We start from the raw sequence: 24798 nt of genomic DNA on the forward strand, positions 1-24798 counted from the left end.
GGCTTATATGGGTAGTAAAAGGGGCAAAGTCTGGTGTGATGAAATGGAGACATGGGAAAGGCACCAGACATTAAATTTGCTAGGGAAGTGGAAGCAGTTGCCAGATTGAACACAGTGACCAAGTGAAATAGTTCTCATCCCTGTAGGTTAATGGGATGAGTTTGAAAGCATAGAAACAGATATCATAGAAGATTTCATTATCAATTCAGTAGGTCTCATTAGTGCTCTCTGCCTACTGCTGAAAAGAAAGATAGGGTTCAGTCATGGTGTTGAAGATGCTTATGATGTAGTTTGGTAATTCTTCTCAGACATTTCTGATGGAGCAAGGTTTCCACTTCAAGCCTGTTCTTCTACCCAGCCAGTGGTGTGTGTGTGTGTGTGTGTGTGTGTGTGTGTGTCATTATATATGTGGAAGTGTAGTGTGCATTTGCATGAACATATGAACATGTGAAGGGTAGAGTGGACACTAGATCTCTTTCCTCGATCACTCTGTACCTTATATTTTTAGATAGTCTCTTGCTGAACCTGAAACTTGCCAATTGGCTGAAGTGATTGGCCGATGTAATCAGAAAATTTCCTGTGTCAACCTCTTCAGTGCTGAGATTACAGGTGCCCATGAAAGAAAGATGAAATTTCAAGACCTGTAAGTCATATAAAGTACACAGAAATTGCTGGTTGTTTATAAGCCTAGAGGCTGCCTGGGGCTGAGAATAAAGAAAAACAAACCCGGGTATGCCCCGTAGTTAAAACATTCCTGGGACCAGCTTGACCATAAAGATAAAGAGTAATGTGAGGACATAACAGGGCTATCTGAACTGAGTCAATAACTCTGACACCCTGCACATACATGTAATTTTTCTGCTGATGTTTGAATAAGCCAATAGTGTGTCACTATGCTGAATTCCACATCTCTAAGCCCCTTACCCCATAAAAACCCCTAGCTTTTGAGCCTCATGCCCGACATCCTTTATCTCCTGTGTGGGATACATGTTGGTCTGGAGCTCCATCATTAAACTACCTCATGTAATTACATCAAGACGGTCTATTCGTGATTCTTTGGGTGCACGCCAAATCAGGAATTGAGTGGGGATTTCCCCACTAGGTTCTATCATCCACTGCTGTACTTGGGTTTTTTATGTAACTGCTGGGGATCTTTCTCATGTCTTTATATTTGCACATCAAGAACTTTGCCAATTACCTACTTTTTAGAGGTTTTGTTTACCCAAGCAACACCAATGATAAATGACTTTGCTATACCGAGAAGGTTTTGTTATATAAAAGAGCAAAAAGTACCCCCAACTATATTGTGATGTGAATTGAAGTATACATAAAACATGATTCATATATCTAACCATCTGACTAACAATGAATAGTTAATGAGCCTGCCAGGCATGAGCTATGCATTTATTTACCTCAGCCCTGGTGTGTATGTAGATAGATAGATAGATAGATAGATAGATAGATAGATAGAGATATAGTTTGATTGATATAATTTCAGTTTAGAGATAAGTGTAATATAAATATTTCTTTATTGTTTTTCATACCTAAAGTGAGGTGAAAAATATAATGTGTGCCCAATAATCCTAGTATAGAATATCAGTTCCATAAGGTGTTATTTTCTTATGTAAAGTGTTAGAAACAATCAGTACAAAACATATGTTGAAGCAGAAATTAAATCACCTACTTCATCAGAGTTCTCATATTTAAAGCCTGACTCCAGATATAAACTCTTAAGTATGAAAGAAATTGGAAAAATAATGTATGTACAATACAGGTCAAAACTGAAGAAAAATACCTAACTTTTTCTATCTTGCCTATAATAGTACACAACATATAGAAATGGATAAAGTGAAAACCAAGAAGTATGCAGATGAAGGTAGGTTTTTTTTCTGTAAAAATGTATGTTGTTTTGGTTTCAGAACTCATGCCAATAACCATCTTCTTGCCAAGAACTGCCATTCCTATACCTCTTCCTAAGAACTAAAAAATTTATTCATGTCTTAAAATAAAAACCGTCAGTATTATGTTACATTAAATATTATTCTCATCCTCCCCTCCCCCCCCCCCAAATAGCAGAACACAATAGCAGAAAGATTTATTTCTGCTCTCAATAAGGGTACATTTGGGGAAAGCCTGACAGCAGAAATGTGGTCACATATCATATAATCAGGAAGTGAAAAGATGAATGCTGGTGCTCAGCTTGCACTTTGTTCTGTCCAGAACCCACAGCCCATGAAATAGCATCAACCACTGAGAGGTTGCATCTTTGACCCTCAATAAATACAGTATAGAAGAGAAACTCCATCATAGGCTGCCCTCAGTTTTGTCTCCTATATGATTCTAGCTCCTGAAGAAATGATTATCAATATCAACCATCACAAACATCCATTACTCTATTAATTAGTAAGGGTATTCATCAGGACTCGGGAACTGCTGCAATGCCTGACTCATAGATGTAGCTCTGGTCCATCCAGAAGCTTCAAATGAGTCTGTATCTTCTGTAGAAATGCTGCTTCCTCTAACTTAATGGGCACAGTCCTCCTCCAAGTTCCGCCATAGCTCATCTTCATCTTCCAAGTGTGTAGCAGAGTTCTCCCTTAGTTAATTTAAATGTTAGTGCAACGGGAAGCCTGTGATTGGACAGGGAAAAGGGAGACAGAGAAGAGAGTTTCAGAGACAGGTATGAAGGAGGAGAAAGAAAGGGGGAGAAGGAAGGAAGATGAAGGAGGAACAGGGCGATTCAGATTCCACGTGGCTTTAAATAGCCACAGGTAGTTATAATTATCTTATAAGGGATGGATAATTACAGGAGAATATTTGTCTTATCTAGGTGGTCAATTTATATAATTATCAATTGGCTCTGTACTTATTGTTTGGGCATCTTGAGAATTGAGAATTTATTGACAGATAAATTTGACTAATTAATTATAAGCTTCTCGAGTTTTGATTTTCTGGGTTAAGGGGAATTGTGACCACCAACTACAGGAGGTGGGTAACTGAGAAGGTATGGGAGGTTCTGAGGCAGGTGAAGCAGAGAAGGGAAGACTGCTGACTGGGCCTAGCCAAGAGGCAACAAGAACACCCGGTAGAGAGCAGCTAGGTATAGCATGGGAACTCGGTGTCTTTTTTAATATTTCCCTCAACACAAGTATAATTTTCTAATGTTTTTCTTTTGTTCTTCAAACTAGTTAACAATTATAACTAGTTGTCTGAAGAGAACATGGTAAATCACAAATATTCATGAACTCTCATTTTTTTTCTGCTTGTTCATATGTCAGACTGTTCTTGTGATAATTCAGGTGAAAAGTGAATCAGAAAGTGAGATAAACTGCAAGAGTAAGTGGCCATAAAATGTAGCAGTGAATTAGTTGAACCACTTTGGCTCCTGGCAAGTCACATGTGTGCTGCACCTGCCAAAAAGTTCTCTGGATTCACCACACACACACACACACACACACACACACACACACACACACACACACACCAGCTAATTTTGATGCCTTGACTAACTCAATGGTTGATCATTTCTGGACATGAGAACCAATCCTCAACATCTTGCCCTCTCTGTAAAATAAAAATGCTCTTCTCTCCAACAAAATTGATCATAACAATTATATAAATTACAAAGTATATATAATTAACATCTAGTCCATCTTATTTGTCAGTTAGATAAAGCCATCTATCCTACTTGAAGAGCTTAGAATTCAATACCTGAGTTATGTTCTGATTTTTAGCTATCCTTTCAAATCTATATCACCTCTCTCAATGCTAAACAACTTAAGTTTGATTGTAGGACTATAACTAGTATTCACCCCTGTCAAAAACTGGAGAACAAATTATTACCTGAATATATAGGAAATACAAAAACATAGCTCCCAAAATTTAACCAATTTGTAGAGACAGATGACTACCTGGACAATCGCCTATTCCTCAAAATGTGGGAGCCATCAGTCGTCAGCCTTCTCACCCCTGATCATCTAACAGATCTTGAAATGAAGCAGGAACTCTAAAGGACTTGTTTCTGTCTTGGCAGAGCTAAACTCTCAACTATCCTGCATTGTGTGTCCTTTCTTGAACAATATTTTTTGGCTGTAGATGATTTTTTCCCCAGAGGCTATCTTGCCATATCTGGAGCAACTCCATATAGGGGTTTTGATGTTCAATTTCTTTTTTGAAGTAGGAAGTAGTTACTGTCAGGGGCAGACATACCCCTATTCAAATGATCTTTAATAATAATTAATATTAAATGTCATTTTCTGTGGATTTGATATTTTAAAGACTACCTATATAAAAATATACCTGAATTGTTGAACCTCGACTACTTTTATCTTTTTGTTCATGAATATAGTAGAAAGCACCTTAATAGAATTATGCAAAAATCTAATAAAACCATGAGTTTATCACCTCACCCTTAACTTGTGTTACTTAATCATCCTAAACAGTTTGTAATAGTAGTTATTAGAAATACTGGGTCTAAGCTTTATATTCTTAAATGAGGTGTGTAGGCACAATGCCTATCTAGAATAACAATATTAGTATCAAATTTTGTAACAATATAAGAAATTTATATCAAAAAATCTTAAGTCTGCAGCCATCCATAAATTCTGTACCAATGTAAAATTATAACTTCAACTTGTATCAATTATAAAGATTTCAACCAATTGTGTAATATTGTGACAATATAATGCTATGCTTAAGAATAAATTCAGTAATCCATCCCAGCTATTTCCTTCCTATTCAAAATTGTGACCATTTCCAAATTATCACCTAAAAGGACAACCTATCTGTAATTATAAGCTAACCATCATCAGACACCCAAACCAAAGGGATCGGGATGACAACTCTCTGCAACTTCTTCTTGCTGAATAAGGGCAATGACTGTTCTTTTAAAAGGTGGGGAAGGGTAGGAATATTAGAAAATTTGGTTAGACATATGAAAGCTAGGCTTAGCATCTGTTATCCAGCCTCTGTAAGCTTAGAAGGCTCAGGATAAGGCTGAAGTTTTGGTTGGATCAGTCTGAAAGGCTGGATGAACCGAGGTCATCTGGAATCATCAGTTATTCCTTAACGTGTTTTGGAATCAGTTCTCGGGAAACAGCTTCAGGAGGTAGGGGGCTGGAACAGCAGGTCATTTCATGGTCCCTGTGATGAATCTTGCTAAAGGTGTACATTTTGTAATATATGAATCTCATATCCAAATTTCTAGTACTATTAAGATATCCATATGGACTGTGAAAGTTGAAGTTAAGGATGAATTTTGTTCTATATCTGAGCAGATGAAAGACAACTGTCTTTTTATAAGTTAATTTGATCAATAACCAATTATAATAAATCTTCATTCATGCTATAGGTAGGAGGGCATGAAGAATCATAACCAAGAAGATTTATTGTCTAAATTTAGCTCAAGTTTTGGCTGAGAAATTTTTATGTGTAAGCTAGTTACTGGGCTGTTCCTATGTCGAGGAATCAGCAGATCAGGCTACCTGACCTGTTTGATCTTCATGATTTTTTCTTTTCTGTCTGTATCCAAGAACTTCAGGGTGTCTTCCACCATCATATCTGAGCCATATTACTTTGGAAGGCATCCAGAGCCTTTTATCCTTTCCTGTTAACACAAACACAAAGCCTCTCTCACCCCCCCAAAAAAAATGATCTTGGTCTAGTAACTGGAAATTATTAAAAATATAGAATCAAATTAATACCTCAACTTCTCTCCCAGAGGATTTTTAATATCATAAATACCAACCTTATAATCATCTTTATTTTATTAATCAAAACAATTCAAATCAATTAAGACTATCTAAGCAAATATTATCAGTTGAGACAATGTTTCTCCACTATTGTCTGTTTTTTTCTCACATGATTAATTTTTAATACTTAGTTTCTACTGTATGAGACAGAGTTAGGCTACCTATCCTCTGCTTATAATCTACAGTTTAAAATCAAAATCCTCAACATATTTTTCTATTCCACGTATACTTAAGAGCACTAAACAATTATCATTATACTCCCTTCTATTCTTAAAAACAATGAAATCAAATGTTATTTGTTACTATCCTTTGATTTGCAGGCACCATTTACCATCTGACTCTGCTTCTGAGCAGCCAGTCTGTTTCTTTGCACAGAAGGGGCTACCAGCCACTCTAAGCCCAAACTCTGTGCATCATTATTAACTGCAGGAAAAAAAATTCCCACGTGGCTCAGGCAAAATCTGTAGCTTGCTTATAAGCCAGTTCTCCCTAAATCTTAATCTTATATCATGTGGCATAAGTATTCCATAGAAGAATCTCCAATTAATTTTTAAAAGTGAGTTTTTGCCTACCATGTTGATGCCATCTGTACTGGCTTGTTTGTGTCAACTTGACACAAGCTCGAGTTACCACAGAGAGAGGAGCTTCAGTTGAGAAAATGCCTCTGTGAGATCCAGCTGTAAGGCATTTTCTCAAATAGTGATCAAGTGGGGAGGACCCACTGTGGGTGGTGCCATCCCTAAGCTGGTAGTCCTGGGTTCTATAAGAAAGCAAGCTGAGCAAGGCAGAGGAAACAGGCCAGTAAGTGACATCCCTCCATGACCTCTGAATCAGTTCCTGCTTCCTGCCATTTTTGAGTTCTAGTCCTGGCTTCCTTTGGTGATGAACAGCAATGTGGAAGTGTAAGCTGAATAAACCCTTTCCTCCTCAACTTGCTTCTTGGTCATGATGTTTGTGCAGGAATAGGATACCATCTGTAGCAGTGAATTAATTAAACTGCTTTGCTTTCTAGCAGGTTGTGGACTATTGTACTCACCCAAGATTTGTCTGGATTCATGAATGAAACACACAGACACACACCACCTAATTGTGATATGCCTGGACTAGGTCAATGGTTGAGCATATCTAAACCTCATTCTTTAGCACTTTTCCCTCCAGTGTGCATTAGCACCTGCCATGAAGATCACATGCATGAAGGTCAGAGGGTAACCTCTGGTGTTGAGACTTACCACCACGTTGGTTGAAGCAGATCTCTGTAATGTTTGCTGCTGCATATGTCAGGTTACCTGGCCCCCATCTTCCAGGGATTCACCACTTTTGGCCTCCTATCCTGCACTAAGATCACTTGGATTGTCTATTTATCTACTGTGTCTTTTACAGGAGTCCGGTGAATTTTCTCTCAGTTCTTCATGCTTGTAAGTCAAGTGCTTTTTTCACTAGGTATCCCTTCATCCATTGTTTCCTAAAACTAAATTCCCAAGGCAACACAAGCAGAGATACTGGTTACATTTGAATGATGTTTGTAAACAGTAAAGCCACTGTAAAAGTTATATTAAATTTTAGAACTTACAGATCTTTTGTTGACATGTTTATACAAAACATTTTTTTATTCTGATAAACAGGTTCTTTGACACAAATACTAATCCTCCACTGTTTCTAAAGCCCACACTCCTTAACAAACTTACAAAATCCAAATTGGCTGAAAATATTATACTAAGTATTATAATTTCCACAGAAATATTCAACTCTAAACCCACTTCAGATAATACCAAACATACATGATATGTGGATAATGTAGAAATATCTGAGATTTACTTTAGATCCTTGAATCTTCACAAGCAATGAGCTATTCTGTTGAAAAGTTTTTAACTAGCAATAACCACTCCTTGGATAAACCTCATGGGCTACAATACTGCCACTGCAAAAAAAATCTTATTCTGTTAAAAAAAAAAAGTACTGACAGAAGTTCTCCCATCCTGCTGTACTCAGTATGTGACCAATCCTCCTGTTGACCTGGAGGAGAAGCTTGTACCAAGTAGAGAAAGGAGAGAACAAGTGTGCACTTACATTTCTTGCCATTGGTTTGAGGGGCAAATCAGATTGGACACGCAACCTGCTAAAATGTTGCTCAAGCTTTCAGGGGTTTTGACCCAGGCTAAAGCAGGATTTGTTCTTCAAAATAATAAGGAATTTCAAGACTAACAAGTGTGAATCTGAATTTGGATTTAATAAGGATGTTTCATATAAATGTAAGTACAAGAGTTAGGACAAAGAGGTGTGCTGCCTGTGCCCTGGACTACTCACCCTACCCTACCTGTCCTTGAGGGTTGGAGATGAGGTGGCAGGGAATCAACAACACAGATTCCTGGAGCAGGTGAGAAAACACAGCAAGCACATCTGCATACTCTGCAATCTCCTTTAATACCCTCCACCCATGCCCCATTGGCTTCAAGAAAGCATCTCTTCTAAACAGCAGTTCCCAATTCATTGGCAATGTCTACATCAGCAATCCTTGGTCTCTCAGGCAGTCTTCAAATAGGTCCTCCTGCAGGAGATGCCTTTGCAGCTGCAAGCTCTCCCCCCTTCAGTGTTTACTTAGAGTTTGACACCCCTAATTCCTCCTAAAGTGAAAAAAATACAAGAAAAAGACACAGCATGGTATGTGCTTCTCTAAGAAGAGTTAGCTTCACTGTGCTTACAACTGACCTGTAGACAAGTGGATTTTGAAGTCACTATACTTAGCAAGTTACTAAGGAATCTAAGTGAGATCACCTGGCTTTTCCTGAGGAGCATCTGGCAAGATTGTGATTCACAAGGACAAACTCTAGACCATGGGGAGACAGGATGGAAGGTTATAACTACTGTTGCCAGAGTCATATTGTATGAGACTCCGAGGAAACATAGGAATAGGAAGAGGGCCCTCTTCATAGTTATATAGTTTCAGACACTGTAACAGTTGGTGTTGAATGTTTACCTGAAAAAATTGTAGAATCACCTAGGAGATAGATTTCTAGACATGCTGGTAATAAGGTTTTTTGATTAGGTTAATTGATTTGGAAAGAAAAGTATCAATTGTGGGCAGTACAATTCATGAGCAGGGACTCCTTGAACCTAGGCAATCATTCTTAAACTAAACAAACCAGTGGTATTTTTCCTACTTTGTAGAAAGTAATTATGAGACATGTATCTCCAAACTAATGTCTCATTCTTGTGCAAAAGATGTGCTCATCAACTACTTCATCTCAAACCCAATATATGATATGTATTCACATGTGTGTATGTGTATATGTGTGGTTGCACTCATGTGTGCACTCACATGTATACATTCATGTACCACAGCACAAGTGGATGTCAATGGGAATTCTGTTATAGTCAGTTCTCTCATTTCATATTATTCTGAATCTGTGTATCATTTATTGCTTATGCTTTTGTACATATAAGTGCTTGAAGCACATTCTCTTTTCTCACCTTAGAAGTGCTAAGCTCGTATTACAGACTTGAACCATGCCATCTAATGGTTCATGATATCTAGAAATTAAAATAGATTTCTAGGATTATATGGGAAGTTTTACCTATTAAGTCAGAACATTGACCCCAGGACCATTTTGGGATCTAGCATATACTAATGACCCTTATCCTAATCCTGACAAATAGGAATGGAGCAAGTACATAAAATGGACTAATTAACAATCCCTTTGGAAAGAAACATATTGACATACCATAAAAATACCTTAAATAACTTTCATGAATGACATCATAAATAAGTAGATGTTAGGGTACCATTCTGAGCCATTACCAGTAAGTCATCACTAGGTCAGTGTCAGGGTAATATTCTAGGCTAGTACATGTAAGATGCTATTTAGTGTTCACAAAATGTTATGGTTTAGATTTTTGAAAGTTTTATTTCATTTTATATGTGTATATGGATTGTGAATGTGATATGTGGGTATGTGTGTGTGTGTGCATGTGTGTGTGTGTGTGTGTGTGTGTGTGTGTGTGTGTGTGTGTGTGTGTGATGACTGTGGAGGCCATAAAAGGGTGTCAAATCTCCAGAAGCTCTAAGCTGCCCACTTGGCAAACATGATTTTAAAAGATCAAGTGTGTCCATTCATCTTCATAAAAAAGCAACTGCACTGTATTATTGTAAAATGTGATTACCCATGGTTTCAACACAATCTTATTTCCTCTCTAAACCCTTCCAAAATACACATGTTTCATAAAGTTATAACTTATTGTTAGATTTGCATTGGAAGGTATCAGCTTCATTGTCAGTGAAAGCTAAGTTGCAGGAATGCTCCCGACTGGGTGATAAGAATAATTTCACGGGAAACATCAGAAAGGGCTAAATGGATTTTTTGATTAAATTTTCCAAGTGTTTGTTTGTGCAGATATAGCTGAGGGATTTTTAGCTTGGGAGGTAAATTTCCTCCTTGTCTCAAAATGTTAAAAGTAAAGTGATGTTAGTGTACTTTATTCCATAGGGTCAGAATATGATTCAAGGTGTCAGAAGGAAGACACTGGGCAAAATATCTCTCGTACATGCTGTTCAAGACTGCAGTTTTGGGAATTGCAGAGAATTGTTCTTTTGATTTTAGAGAATGTTCCAATTAAAATTCCTTTGAAGATAAATTATATGCCCAAATAAGTCATTAATACCTTGGTTCATATATGTGGCAGATACTGTCTAGCCATGCAAGAGTCAAAACTCTCTCTCTGTCTCTGTCCCTCTGTGTGTGTGTGTGTGTGTGTGTGTGTTTCTGTGTTCATTCATACATACAGGTGCATACATATGGGTGCAACTATATATATATATATGTGTGTGTGTGTGTGTGTGTGTGTGTGTGTGTGTGTGTGTGTATGTAGCAGCAGCCAAAAATTCAACCTCTTAGTCACTCTCCACTTTGAGTTTGGAGAAAGGCTTTCTCTCTCTCTGGATCTGTGCCTCAGCAATGTTGCTGGACTTGCTGACTACTAAGCGTTTGTGATCCCTGGGTCTCTATCTTCTTGGCCTTAGGTTTGAACAAATATGTTACCACATTCAGCTTTGTTTTAATTTTGTGTTGGCCCCAATGAGCCAAATTTATGTCTTCATGATTGAACACAAAGTCCTTTACAATAGAACCATCTTCATATCTGTGAATGGTTTTAAGAGGAGAGATGAACAGATACAAAACTGAGTATACATGATGGACAGTTTAGGTAATGGAAAGACCACACTGGAGCAAGGAATATCTTGAGAATGGAGCAGAAAACCCAGCAGATGAGCACATACAAAGAATAATACATAAAATGGGCTCATCTGGTTTTTAGTTTCCTAGTCCTGAGCATATCCTGCTTCAGCATCCAGCTACACTATTGGATAGTGTAGCTATTCAAGGAACAGTGGGAAAAGCCTGAAGGACTGCCTGTTTCTACCCATATCCAGACATGGCTGTACCTCAGCATAGTCAGTGGATGGAGTCAGAATCCTTGGATCCAGAGATTGAGGAACTTCACAGCACAGAGCAAATCCTAGGGACTTTCCATGGTCTTTGGAATTTTGACCACCTATTTTAACTAAGCTATGGAGTTCTGGTTGTTTAGTTTAGTTTAGTTTAGTTTAGTTTAGTTTAGTTTAGTTTAGTTTAGTTTAGTTTAGTTTCGTTTAGTTTCGTTTTGTTTTGTTTTTAACACCTTTCATTGTTCTCATAGTCAAGTTTCTGGAACCTGGTCATTCAACAAATCATAAAAGAGCCTACTGAGTAGAAGGGACTTTCCCAAAATAACAAAGTGATGATATACTTGCTGAGTTTGAAACCCGGCAGCTTCCACTCTCTATCTATGTTCCATTCACTAAACTCAGTCCTCCCTGCTGTGCTTTGATTCATCTGGCTATAAAATTAGCCCATTCATTTTCTCTCTTTCCTGTTCTGTGATTGATAACACAAGCTACATCCCTTGATAAATCACATGAGAAGGATGAGGAGTGAAAAATAGATTGTACTGCTGGTAACCTTTATTATATAGAGAAATGTGCTGTTTTATTACAAAGATTCTCACAAAATGAAAATATCTCAAAAGGGAAGCTAGGCTAACAACCTCCACCTACAGAATTGGGGAAAGACAGGGCAATGTAAGTTTTTTTGTTTGCCCAAGATGGGTGAGAAGTTATAAACAGAACCAATCTAAAAATGGCTGATATTACCCAACCCTGAAAAGGGGTCCTAAAAGACCCAGTCACTCCTTCTAAAAAGTTTAATAGGGGCATCTTAACAGGGCTCCTAGGCAGGCACTTGGCAGTTCAGGATTTTGTCTTCTGGTTATTTCCTTTCTACTCAGACCTGGGGTAGAGGGGAGGTCAGGATGAACAAGGTCACTCTGGGAAGTGTCCTCCCAGCACTACTGCCCTGACCTCTGGTCCCTGGTTCCTATCTAGTCCTGGGGATGTTATATTTAATATATTTTATATAAATACACAGAGGAATAGAAAATATAAAATCTAAGAAATTGAGGGAAAGTGAGAAACTTTGGGGAAAGATGGAGCTGCAGACCTTGCTCAGGTCAATGTGACCTCTTCTTTGATCCCTTTGGCTTCTGGCTTCTCCTCCTTGGTTTTCTCCTCTTCTGGGACTTCTTTTTTTTTTCTCTCTTCAGGATCTCTCTCTTTCTCATCCTCTGTTTTGACTCTTCTAGCTTTTTGGAAGTTAGAAAAATTCTTGTGACTCCCTTCTCCTTCCTCATCTATATCCAAGAATTCTTCCTTACAGGCAATGCGTTTGTCAGAGGAGTAGATGGCGATGAGTTTGTCAGGGTCTTCCTCATTCTCATCACCACCCTCTTCTGGGATGGCATCCTCAGGTATGGCCTGCATCTGGACCCCAGGGGCATGAGGCAGCATTCTCAAGTCCTCAAAGAGCTGCTGCTTGATTTTTTTCCAGGTATTCATTAGTGTTCTGGTTAGTCATATTGGAAGGGCTGATGTGAAGCTTGAAATCTGGTCCAAAGTACTCAAAGTAATCATTGTATGGCAGCTCATTAGGGATCTCTGTGTCCAGGGCCACAGCTGCTTCGTAAGTCCAGCACTGAGTGACATTACAGATGGTGTAGTCACCTCCTCCCAGCATTAGCATAGGCTAATGCCTTTGCCAACCCCAATATCCCGTAGGTCCCTAGTTCCTGGGATGTACTCTCCGTATTTATGAAGGGACACAGTCATGACCCAGTCTGTAGTATAGAAGGCCTCTTCCACGCCATCGCCATGGTGAATATCAATGTCAACATACAGCACCCTCTGCTGATACTTTAAGCAGTTCCAGGATGGCCAAGATGATATCATCGATGTAACAGAAGCCAGATGCTTCGGACTTCTTTGCATGGTGCGGGCCCCCAGCCCAGTTCACAGCGATGTCTGTCTGCTGCTTATTGAGTTTCACAGCACTTGTGACAGAGCCACCCATGGACAACTGACAGAACCCAAAAAGGCCATCAAATACTGGACAGTCCTCACCAACGTTGAATCTGTGCATCTGCTTGCTGTATTCACACATATTATCTGGGCAAATAGAACACAAGAATTTAATGTACTCGTCACTGTGGTATTTGCTCATCTCCTCAGCTTTGGCTTTGTGAAGACAATAGATTTCCATTTTGTGGTAGAGACCACAGTTGAACAGCAAATTGTGAATCATATGGATTCAGTGAGGCTTTTTTGAGTGCCCTTGTCCATAATAATAGTTTCCAACATCCCCGTTGTAGTAGTAACAGATTTTCCTCTTGGTGCCCTGAGTCTGTGCCATCTTGCTCACCACCTGGACCTCCCATCAGTCTCACTGGTAACCTTTTAATTAAAGCAATAGTTTGATCTTTTAACAAGGAGAATGTTCAGATGAATAGCAGGTATGATAACTAAATTTTCCCATTTGCTGGGCACCTTGAAGGTGGCATTCTTCCATTTGAATAGAGGAGTCTTCTGAGATTAGAAGTCTTTAGAGCTGTGACTGTTAGAAACAATCCTTTAGGCCCATAGTTGCTTTGCCATAGCTCCACTCTGCCTGTGAAGGAGAAGAAAGCTGGCCTCCAGAGAGCATCTATTATCAGCCCAGAACATAGACTGACTTATTAATGGTAAATGAGCTGTGGTTGATATTGCCAAAGACCCTGTCTTCACTCTCATCAATCCCTGCATCCCATTTCTTTAGGAATTCTGCCCAGGTTCTTCTCAATTCTGCTCTCCTGTCTTCTCAGAAGAGCATGTAGCCAATTCGCTTCACATACGAAGAACTAATTGCAGGTGAGGCAAGGCAATATGGTAAGTTCCTGGAGCTAGAGCAAGGGACAATGCCTACATTTTTAGTTACCAAAGTTCCTAATTTGGCCTCACATCTGATATCAAGTTACAATTGCTCCTGTGCACTTTATTCTGTGAGAGGCATGATACTCTCCACGGAATGGTTCAGAGTCCTCTATATCCTCTGTACATCTTGGTTACTGGGTGCAACAGTCCGTCAAAACAATGCAGAAACAATGAACCCCATATAGGATTGGCTCAGTTTTGAGTAACAGTTTAGCCTCCTTCCATATAGATAATTTATTGCATACATTTCAGAGGCGTTTGTGTTCTCATCTATCAATTGAACATAATAATTTTTCTAGTCAGGCCATTTTTCTCTGTAAGAATTAATTTTAAATGTCATTATTTAACAGGTGAAATTGTTTGATTTTCCCCAAAGATATATTATGCTTCTCAGGATCTTCATTCTTTGCTCTGATTTTAGAATTCACGTGGTATAGGAATGGAACTTACATGTATTTTAGTGAATGACTGAATTAGTAATTAAATTGGTACCATGACACTGAGGGAATGGCTCAGTTGTTAAAGTACCTGGTGTGCAAGTATAAGGATCAGAATATGATCCTCAGAATCTACATAAAAACCCAGGCATGGTGACCTTGTACCAGTGATCCCAGCTTAGAGGAAGTCGATTCAGGAACATCCTTAGAACTCATGAGATGTGAAGTCTAGACACTTGAAGGAGCTCCAGGGACAATGAGAGACCCTTCTCTCCCCCAAATAAGGTAGTGAATGTTTGACAAAGACACTGGAAATTGATTTCTTGCTTATCCTTGAACACATGCACACACACACACACACACACACACACACACACAGAGAGAGAGAGAGAGAGAGAGAGAGAGAGAGAGAGGAATATTTTTTCAAATTCCTCACAGATAAAAGAATATTCTTGCATTTTCTGTGTTGTCCTTTCAATATCATCCCACATTCATTCTCTCGTTTTTACTCAGTCTCTGATCATAGTCAGCTATTTAGTTTATTTCATATTTAGTGATATTTGTGCACAAACTATATCTCCCATCACCTGAAGTGAAAAAACATTTCAATAAAATGCAGTCTATATTTTCAAGTTGTGAGATTAAGAAACACAGTAAAATGATCCATAATGCCATTTCAGCCAACCATGGATGAAGTTGATAACCCTGGGGCATTGTGATTGTTGTCCTATAATAACACTCTAATTGTCATTGTTTCATCACACTTTAAAAGTCACAGGATGGAAAGAACTAGCAGTGCATTTCTCATATCATGAGTCCAGTGGATAAATGACTTATCTCAGTAATGATTTCAGATGGAAATATTTTTGATAGGCAAAGAATAAAAAACAAGGAAAAGACCAGACACATCAGTCCATGTGACTGATACTGGTAACATTTAGAGTGAATCCCACTCTGCTGTATTATGCCAGAGTTAGGATTTATACATACAATTCTATCTGAATATAATTAAAAGTAAACCTGCCTTTGTGTACACATGTATGTGTGCCTATACCAAGCACTGGGTACTTAACTGATATTTTGTATTTTAATAGGATCCCAGCCAATTATAGTAGTGACTCTTATTGACATATGCTACTGTTCCATCTCTTTAAAATGAATTTTGGGTGTTTGTTTGTTTGTTTGGGGGTTTGGGGGCGGTACCATGAACTTTATTGATGGTATTCAAGAGAGTAGTGAGGGCTCCCTAGGCCCCTCCTGTTATTATGGGGGTCTGGGATGGAAATTGTGAGAGAGATGCTCAGTGTTGGGGGCCGAGTTGGAATAGGGACTCCTCAGCAGCCTAGGGCCTCTCTCTTGCTCTCCGTGTCCTTGCTGGGGTGGGTGGTCCAGCGTTTCTTACTCCTTGTAGGCCATGTAGGCCATAAGGTCCACCACCCTGTTGCTGTAGCCTATTCATTGTCATACCAGGAAATAAGCTTTACAAAGTTGTCATTGAGAGCAATGACAACCCTAGCATCAAAGATAGAAGAGTGGGAGTTGCTGCTGAAGTTGCAGGAGATAATCTGGTCCTCAGTGTAGCCCAGGATGCTCTTCAGTGAGCCCTCAGATGCCTGCTTCACCACCTTCTTGATGTCATCATACTTGGCAGGTTTCTCCAGGTAGCATGTCAGATTTACATTGGATACATTGGGGATAGGAACACAGAAGGCCATGCCAGTGAGTTTCCTATTCAACTCTGGGATGACTTTGCCCACAGCCTTCACAGCACCAGTGGATGCAGGTATGTTGTTATGGGCAGCCCCATGGCCATCACGCCACAGCTTTCCAGAGGAGCCATCCACAGTCTTCTGAGTGGCATTAATGGCATGGACTGTGGTCATGAGTCCTTCCACAATGCCAAAGTTGTCATGGATGACCTTGGCCAAGGGGACTAAGCATTTGTTAGTCACCAATGTGTGTGTGTGAGTGTGTGTGTGTGTGTGTGACATTAAAAGAACCTAAAACAAGCAATGAAGAAAGATTCAGAAAGTTAAAAAAAAAAAACCCTGGATGTTTCTATAGATGAGGACACAGAGATAGCAATAAGCAAGCGTAGGCCACAGCAAGATATTATTACACACCTTCTCCACTGTTTATAAATCAACCAAAAGCAGAACACAGAAACAAGACAGTGGTGGCACTGAATGCTAGCAAGATATGGAGAAGACAGATCACTAGGTCAAATACCCACCCCAGGATAAATAAAAATATTTATTTTATTTGTATGTATATATGTGTCTATGAGTATATGCCACATTTGTTCAGAGAACAGGGAGGCCAAAATGAAAGCATCAGAATTTCTGGAGCTAGAGTTATGGTTGGGTGTGTTTCTCTCAGCAAGGGTGCAGATAACTGAACTGTAATGTTCTGCAAGAACAGGAAATACTCTAAAACCAGAGTCAGCCCTGCAGCACAGATCAAAACAATTTGTAAGTGAGCCAAAGACAGAGAAAGTTAATAAAACTTATAACTTGTTGAGGAATCAGAGGACATGTTCTAATTGTTTTACTCTCACTATATTAGAAAGAAAGAGAAACAACCAAAGATGTGAAAAAGAATTTAATTTTAGTATAAAATAATGATAGCAAAAGGGATATTATTGCTCAAGAAAGGAGAACTTAATATTAGGAGTAAGCAGGACGGCTACTTCTCCTTTTGCTGTGACAAAACATCAACAAAAGGAATATAAGGAAGGAAGTATTAATATTGACTTACAATTTAAGATGACAGCCGATCATGATGAGGAAATCATTGCAGGGATAGGTGGTGACTGGTCATTCTGTATCTTCAATTGGAAAGCAGAGGTGGGGGAGAAGGAGAGAGGAGAGGGGAGGGGGGGGAGAAAGGGGAGAGCGGGGAGAGAGGGGGGAGGGGAGAGGGGAGAGGGAGAGATGAATGCTGGTGCTCCTCTCACTTTCTCCTCTTCATTCAGTACAGTATCCCAAGCCCATGATTGGTGCTGCCCAAAGTGTCTCCCCATCTTAATAAACTTAATATGGAAACACCCTCACAGATAAAAACATACATTTCCCCCTGGATTTGTCAAGCTGACACCAACCTTTTAACCACTACAGGCCTGTGGTGACATCCCATATTCTTCCCCTTTCTCTGAACAATGGAAGAGCTGCCCACCCCACAGCATCTGTTTAGGTTTACTTTGACTTTACTCACAAGATTTTGATTCAGCTCCCTCAAATACAAAATTGTTCCAGTGTGTTTCTCCTTTTCTTGTAAGCTGTGTTGATTCTGGAGTTATTAATCATTGCTGCAACAGATAAAACTGATTTTAAAACCAATGTCCATTACTCATTTGGAACCACATTGTGGCCTGAGATACTGTATCACCAAAGGAAACAGATGGCTTGTGTTCCTGGTAAAAGCACTTTAGAAAAGCATTCATATTTGCAGTAAATAAATCCTGCATTCAGTGATTCAAATGTGATGCTCACAAGGTCATGGTGCAGTTAATCTTTCAGTTCTCGGAAATGGAAAAGCTAAAATACTTGTGACTAGTATTAGAAGAAAATATGGTAGCATTAGTTCACAACTACACCATTGAACTTAGATGATTAACAATGAAATGCATATTTCTATTTCAGGACAGACCAGCTTGATAAATGTGATGTCTTCTGAAATTCCCCATTACCTACCCTTCACTTACCTAGCCTACTATGGTCCACCATACACCTTCCTGCCTGGAAGAGTATTCGGAAAGCATAGTACATGACTCTTCTGCATAGTGGAAATTTTTTAAGTAACTGCCCATCAAATTCAAAATGAGGACTTTGAGTTTTATACCCAAGCCCCATTTAAGGAGTCTGAGGAGTTCAAGGTCACAGTTCTACACCTGGGATGAGTTGAGAATAAACTCCAAGTACTCACCCTCTGGAGAAAGCTCTCAGCCACTTACAACAATTTTCTGCCGTTTGAGTTTTGTTTGGGACAGGTGCTCCTGTAGGCTTGGCTGGTGTAAAACTTTCCTATAACTTAGGATGACTTTGACCTTTTGAATATTCTGCCTCTGCCTTCTCCTCTAGTTATAGAATTTCAAACACATGCAACCTCCACTTTTTCTTTCTTTCCTCCTTCTTTCTTTCTTTCCATATTTCTTTCTTTCTTCTATTTCCTTCCTTCCTTTCTCCATCCCTCTTCCCTCCCCCTCTCTTTTTATTTCTTTTGTTCTTTCTTTCTTTCCCTTTTTCTTTCTTTTTCCTTTCCTTTCTCCCTCCCCCTCTCTTTCTTTCTTTCCTTTGTTCTTTCTGTTTTCCTTCTTTCCTTTCTCCCTCCCTTCATTTCTCTCTCTCTCTCTCTCTCTCTCTCTCTCTCTCTCTCTCTCTCTCTCTCTCTCTCTCTTTCTCTCTCTCATCAGAGACAGGACCTAGGAATCCACACTTAATTCCATCCACGCATGAAGTGGCTTTACTTAGACTTATCCCTTTTAAATATTTTTTAAAACAGGTAGGTGCAGGCATAATTTGATTCATATTTAGTTTATCTTTGATTTTCATATGTCCCTCAATCTAAACAGAGGTTTTCAAGTGATTAAAAACAACAAAAAATATTTATTCTATGATGTATGAAAATCTCCCATGCAACTAAAATATCTGAGTCTGTAAATAAAGACTTCCTGGCATAAATCTACATTGTGTGATGAATGTGTGTATGTGTGTGTGTGTGTGTGTGTGTGTGTGTGTGTGTGTAATCACAGAGTCAAGATAGTGGGAGCAACTTTGCAGACCACCAAGTCTATAAAATTTGTAAACATTATTTCTCAATAAAGAGGTCAAAATAATAAATATCAGCTATTATATTTATCAGAGTTATCTAGAGAAGTAGAAACAATAGAGTGGATGTTATTAAAAGGGAATTTATTAGATAAACCTTATAAGATATGCCCAGGATAATTTATTGAGGGCTGTCTTCACATTGTAGAGGCTATGAAGTCAGTAACTGCTTTGCCCAGGGAGCTGGAGACCAATAGAATCCCAACCTATAATGTAAAGCCTGCAGGTTTCCCAAGACCTGTCAGTCTTCAATCCACATTGGAAGGCTGAAGGCACTAGGATCTAGTGGCATTGAACACAACAGGGCTGTGACAACAGCAGAGAAGCCATTCTCTCCAGCAAATGATAGGAAACAGGCAAAAAACAAAATCTTTTACCCACATGGCCTTTAACCCTCACCCCAAAGATCCTAAAGACAATTGAGGTAAGTCTTCTCATTTCAGAAATAACTGAATTAAAACTCTCTCACAGATTATGTTCTGGTGATTCTAGATTCAGCCTTCTTACAGTTTAGAATATATTGAAGAAGCCAAAGGTAGAGTCATCTGAAAAATGGGTCTCTTAGCATGTTTGTGAAAGATTTTCTTGATTGCATGAATTGAGGTGGAATGACTATCCCAGTGTGGGTGGCATTCATTTCCCAAGAAAGCAAGCTGACCATGAGCAAAGTGAATTCGTTGCTTCATGACTGCAAATGCACACTGGCCAGCCACTGCCTCGGTGACTTCTGCACCCTTGACTATCCTCTTGAACTGCCATCCACACTAAATTCTTTAACCTTTAATGTGATTTTGCAGGGTGTTTTTACAATAGCAGCAGGAAAAAATGTAGACAATTCATATTCATTCTTTAAGCTTTTATAAACATGTTTTTTAAAAATTACTTATTAACCCCATCTATTTGGAAGCCAACTCATGATATAGTCAACTCAAAAAGCATCCACCCATTAATTTCATCACCTTGGAGTTTGTAATGACCTGAGTATACATTGATCACATAGGTAGATGCATAAAGAATTTGGTCTGAGGTGTGTGGGATTGTCTTGAAAGGCTCTGCAAGTTTTAGGAGGAGGCATCTAGCTGAAGAAGGCAATTATGTCACATTTCTGGTTTCATCTTGCCCATGTTCTCTTGCTGTTTTCTTTCTCCATCCTTCCTTTCCTCCCTCTCTTCACAATGTAAAGAGTGCATGTGCTAGGCTGATTGAAAGCTGGCAATATCCTAGTGGTGTGAGGTGGGAAGCAGCAGGCACAGATGTTCGTAAGTCAGCTGGCCTGGCTCAAGTGGCAAAACTCCAGGTTAGTAAATGCCCTCTTCAAACAAGAGTAGAGAGTACCTAAATGTAGAGCCATATACATAGGTACATCCTCAGGCGAGTACACATGCACACATACACACCACACACATAGCGAGACAGAGACACAGAGACACATAGAGGCTTGTGTCATACCTTCTAGTGCTACAATATTCTGCCCAAATATATAGAGTGGCATAAAGCAACCCTAAACTGAACTCTCTGAAACTATAAACCAAATAAAATCTTCATTTTTGAAAAATTGTTTATGTCAGGCATTCTGTTCAAGATACTATACTGCCCTGATGTGCACTCAGAGATATACTCACCGCACAAAATAAAGCTTATCAGATAGCAAATAGTTAATTACCCTGGAAAAAGTACTATGAAATTATAGACATGGGATTGAAGGTTGAATAATTATTAGAGTATTTGATAAGCAGATTTTATCCAAAATAAGTGTTGCTTAACTGCAAGGCCTTCCTTTGAGTTGTGTGTGTCTGTGCACGTGTTTTTGTGTCTGTACATAAGCTTGTCTGTCTGTGTGTCTGTCTGTCTGTCTCTGTCTCTCTCTTTCTCTCTCTCTCTCTCTTTCTCGCTCTCTCGTGTGTGGATGTGTCTATGTAACTTGCTAAGAATGCTAGCATGATGTACCACCTACAAATTTGGTTTTTATGTGTATCATATGGTATCATATGCAGGAATGATGTTGGTGTGGATGTTTGTGTGTGCATCTGAAAGCAGGTATTTGTGCTGGGAGGGGCAGGCAGAAGTTGATGTCTTATGTCTTTCTAAACTCCTTTATATCTTACTTTTTGAGATAGTCTTTTCACGGAATGAAGCCCACCCTCAGTGACTCACCTACTGCGGAAGGACCACACCTCATAATCCTTCTCAAACAGTTCTATCAATGGGGGACCAACTATTCATATATGTGAGCCTACGGAGGTCATTCTCATTTAAACCATCAAACAATACATTTCCAGGGATTGGGCTACAGTACAGAGAATAAAACCTTTCAGTTACACTAAGCAAAGTGCTCTCCTTTATAACTTTATAAGAAGAGACAAATAGTTTCTGCATGAGACCATTCTAATTTCCATGGACCTTTAAGAGATATATTTCTATAAAATTTGATCATATAGTTCCTTCTGAAAAATAGCCTTAAAAATGGTCTCAACTTATCATTTAACTCACAAGCTAAATGATGCTAATATATGCCATTTAATGCATATAACCAGCATTTACATTAGGTTTCATTGTATTAATTTTGCATTTAAAGTGAATGTGGCACAGAAACATTTTCGATAGTATTCAAGGTCAAGTAAATTAATCATTCTCAAGTCCAAAGTCATTACCATGTTAGCCAATATGCAGGAATGATGGTATCAGTCCAGGGTGTGAGCACTACCTTGAATACCATGCCTAGGATATGATGCTTTTTTGAAAGACATACACATGAGAGGCAGGGGGAAGACTTGCATAGTGAGCTGTGGGAAGGTACACATGTGAATATGTTCCTGTTACCAGGACCCTACTTACAGATCTATAGCAGTTATGTTACTGCAGGCAGGTCCTACTACCCATCAAATCATGTTGCTTCCATGCTAGACAAGACTTCTTCAGCTTGCTATCAATTGTGTCATGATAGTATGAACTGATGAGAGTAAATGGGCTGAAGCAATAGCTCAGTGTCTAAAGGCACCTGCCTCCAAATCCCTGACTGTCTCAATTGGAGTCCTGAGACTTACATTCTAGAAGGAGACAACCAGGAATTATTTGTAGTCTTCCGACCTCTACATATACCATAGCACATTTGGATTCTTTCTTCACTTTAATGTAAATGAATAAAATAAAAAATTTAAATATAAAATTAAGTCAAGATAAAATAAATTATACAAACATTAGATACTAGTCCCTTTGTTCAAAATATGACAGAAGGTTTATCTAGCAGTTTATCAATAATGTTTATAGGCGTACAGCATGTCAACATTTATGTAAATGTTTGTATGACTGAGCCAAGGACTCTATGGCTGATAGACTTTGGAGGATTGATTAATGAATATCCCTTTGAGAAACGACAATCTCCCATTTAAATTAACCTGAGCTTTAGCACCTACATTTTTCCAACTCTCGTTTGCCTCCCATGAAGTCACCCAGCTCACCTGAGGAGACGCATACTGGACCTCAGTTCTGTGTGCTCCTGACGAAACTAAGCGAATGCTGGCTCTCGGGAAATTTAGCATGTTTAGTGTGGTGGGAAGGAGGTTGGTAGAAGCAGGTAAGGGAAACTTCAGAGGAGTCTTTGGAGATGGCTCATGGAGTAAAGCCATGCAAGTGTGAAGGAATTTGACTTCCCAGAATATATGTAAAAACCAGGCATGGCGTGGTAACCCACAATCTCAGAACTCAAGGACAAGCCATACTGATGGAAGAATCAAATGAAAGAGCTCTGGGTTCAAACGAAGCCCTAAAGAGCAATTGGGAAAGATGCTTCATGTGTAATTCTGCTTTCATATATACAGTGCTAAATAAATAAACGTATCCAAAAAATTAGGAATCGTTGCGTCTATTTGACATTCTGGTAGTTCTTGTTCTAAAAGCGGAACTAAATGTTGTCCTTGATGAACAGTCCCACATGGTTTGTGCATGTAGCATTCCAGGCTCCACAGACCTGCATTTTTATCCTCAGAGTGACTAGCAATTCATTCAGTTACCTTTATCAAATCTTTAATCTTTTCTCTACCTCAGTTTCTCCCTAAGAAAAGTGATTATAAATAATACACAACCCATAGCTATTTGGGGGGTCTACAAACACATTCATACTGTAATTACCTATGAAGTGCTTTGAAATTCTTGAATGACATATGATAATAAAAATATTGCTACACTCCCAATGTTTCTGACTGGCAGATCAAAATGAGAAAAATGTTGCTCTCAGAGTAGAACACATGCATGATGAGGTACATAACCTTTGCTGCAGAAAAAGAAATAATAAATACTTTGTGACTTTCACTCAATTGTCTCAAACCCCTTCTAGTGTGATGTGAAACACCTGAGACTCAGGTGTGTGCACTGTGGTAGTAGCCTCGGCGGCCTGCAATTTTTCAAACAGGACGAGAGAATGGCATTTTGAGGACTTAAGATGGGGGTTCTAGGTAAAACATAGGAACCCAGCTATGTGTTTGAACTCTAGAGCAACAGCAGACACAGTGGTATACAAGATCACTATGGTTAATTATGTTCCTCATAATTTCACTTAAGAAACAAACCTTATTATGAGTATTGGAGGTTTAGAACATGATGTTATTGAACACATACTGCTAATACAATGGTTGCTATGGTGAAGCCGACTAATGGACTAATGTTCCTATACATAACTTCATACTTACATAATTGCAGCCTTTGTGGGATAAAAGCAGCTCAAACCTGCTTAACAGAAATCCTTAATATAATAGTTTTATTAATATAATTTTATATTTCATATTAAACCTTTTGATTTTTATATTTTATATATCTGTGATAATGTACCCTTTAACAAACCTATCCCCATTTCCCTCCCTCTCGTCTTCCCTCCTTCCCTCTCTCCCTTCATCCCTTCTTTTCTCCATCTCCTACACCTCACTTCTCCCTCCCTCTTTCTTTTTCTCTCTGTGTGAGTGTCTCTGACTCTCCCTCTCCCTCTCCCTCTCCCTCTCTCTCTCTCTCTCTCTCTCTCTCTCTCTCTCTCTCTCTCTCTCTCTCTCTCTGTGTGTGTGTGTGTGTGTGTGTGTGTGTGTGTGTGTGTGTGTGTGTGTGTTTCAGTTCCAGTACCCACATAGAGGTCAGAGGACAGCTTTGTGAAATCAGTTCTCTTCTTCACCTGATCCTAATCCTATATAAGTTCTGAGATCAAGTGCACACATCATCAGGCTTAAACATTAGCTGCCTTTATGCCCTAAGTTATATGGCAAGCCCCTAAAATAGGTGTGTTTGATACACTAAAAAAACGGTATTACTTGGTTAAAATTTAAATGTACATATGTGCTATTTGTTTATTTTTAGTAAATGTTCCAACATAGCTGTATAATTCTACGTATTTAATGACCTTAAATATTCCTCTTTGGAAATTATTAAAAGTATGGAATGATTAAAAATAGTTTATTTATATTCAGGTATAT

At 38.9% G+C, this 24798-nt stretch overlaps 3 pseudogenes; all 3 read right to left on the reverse strand.

The window, feature by feature from the left end:
- Positions 1–7569: 7569 nt before the first annotated feature.
- Positions 7570–7680, reverse strand: LOC115029808 (U4 spliceosomal RNA; annotated as a pseudogene).
- Positions 7681–12285: 4605 nt separating this feature from the next.
- On the reverse strand, positions 12286–13525 carry LOC110312286 (histone deacetylase 1 pseudogene; annotated as a pseudogene).
- Positions 13526–15917: 2392 nt separating this feature from the next.
- LOC147000387 (glyceraldehyde-3-phosphate dehydrogenase pseudogene) lies at positions 15918–22971 on the reverse strand (annotated as a pseudogene).
- Between the last annotated feature and the right edge of the window lie 1827 nt (positions 22972–24798).

The sequence above is a fragment of the Mus caroli genome, unplaced genomic scaffold (assembly GCF_978045245.1).
Source record: "Mus caroli unplaced genomic scaffold, Mus_caroli_1 scaffold_18, whole genome shotgun sequence".
NCBI classification, from domain to species: domain Eukaryota; kingdom Metazoa; phylum Chordata; class Mammalia; order Rodentia; family Muridae; genus Mus; species Mus caroli.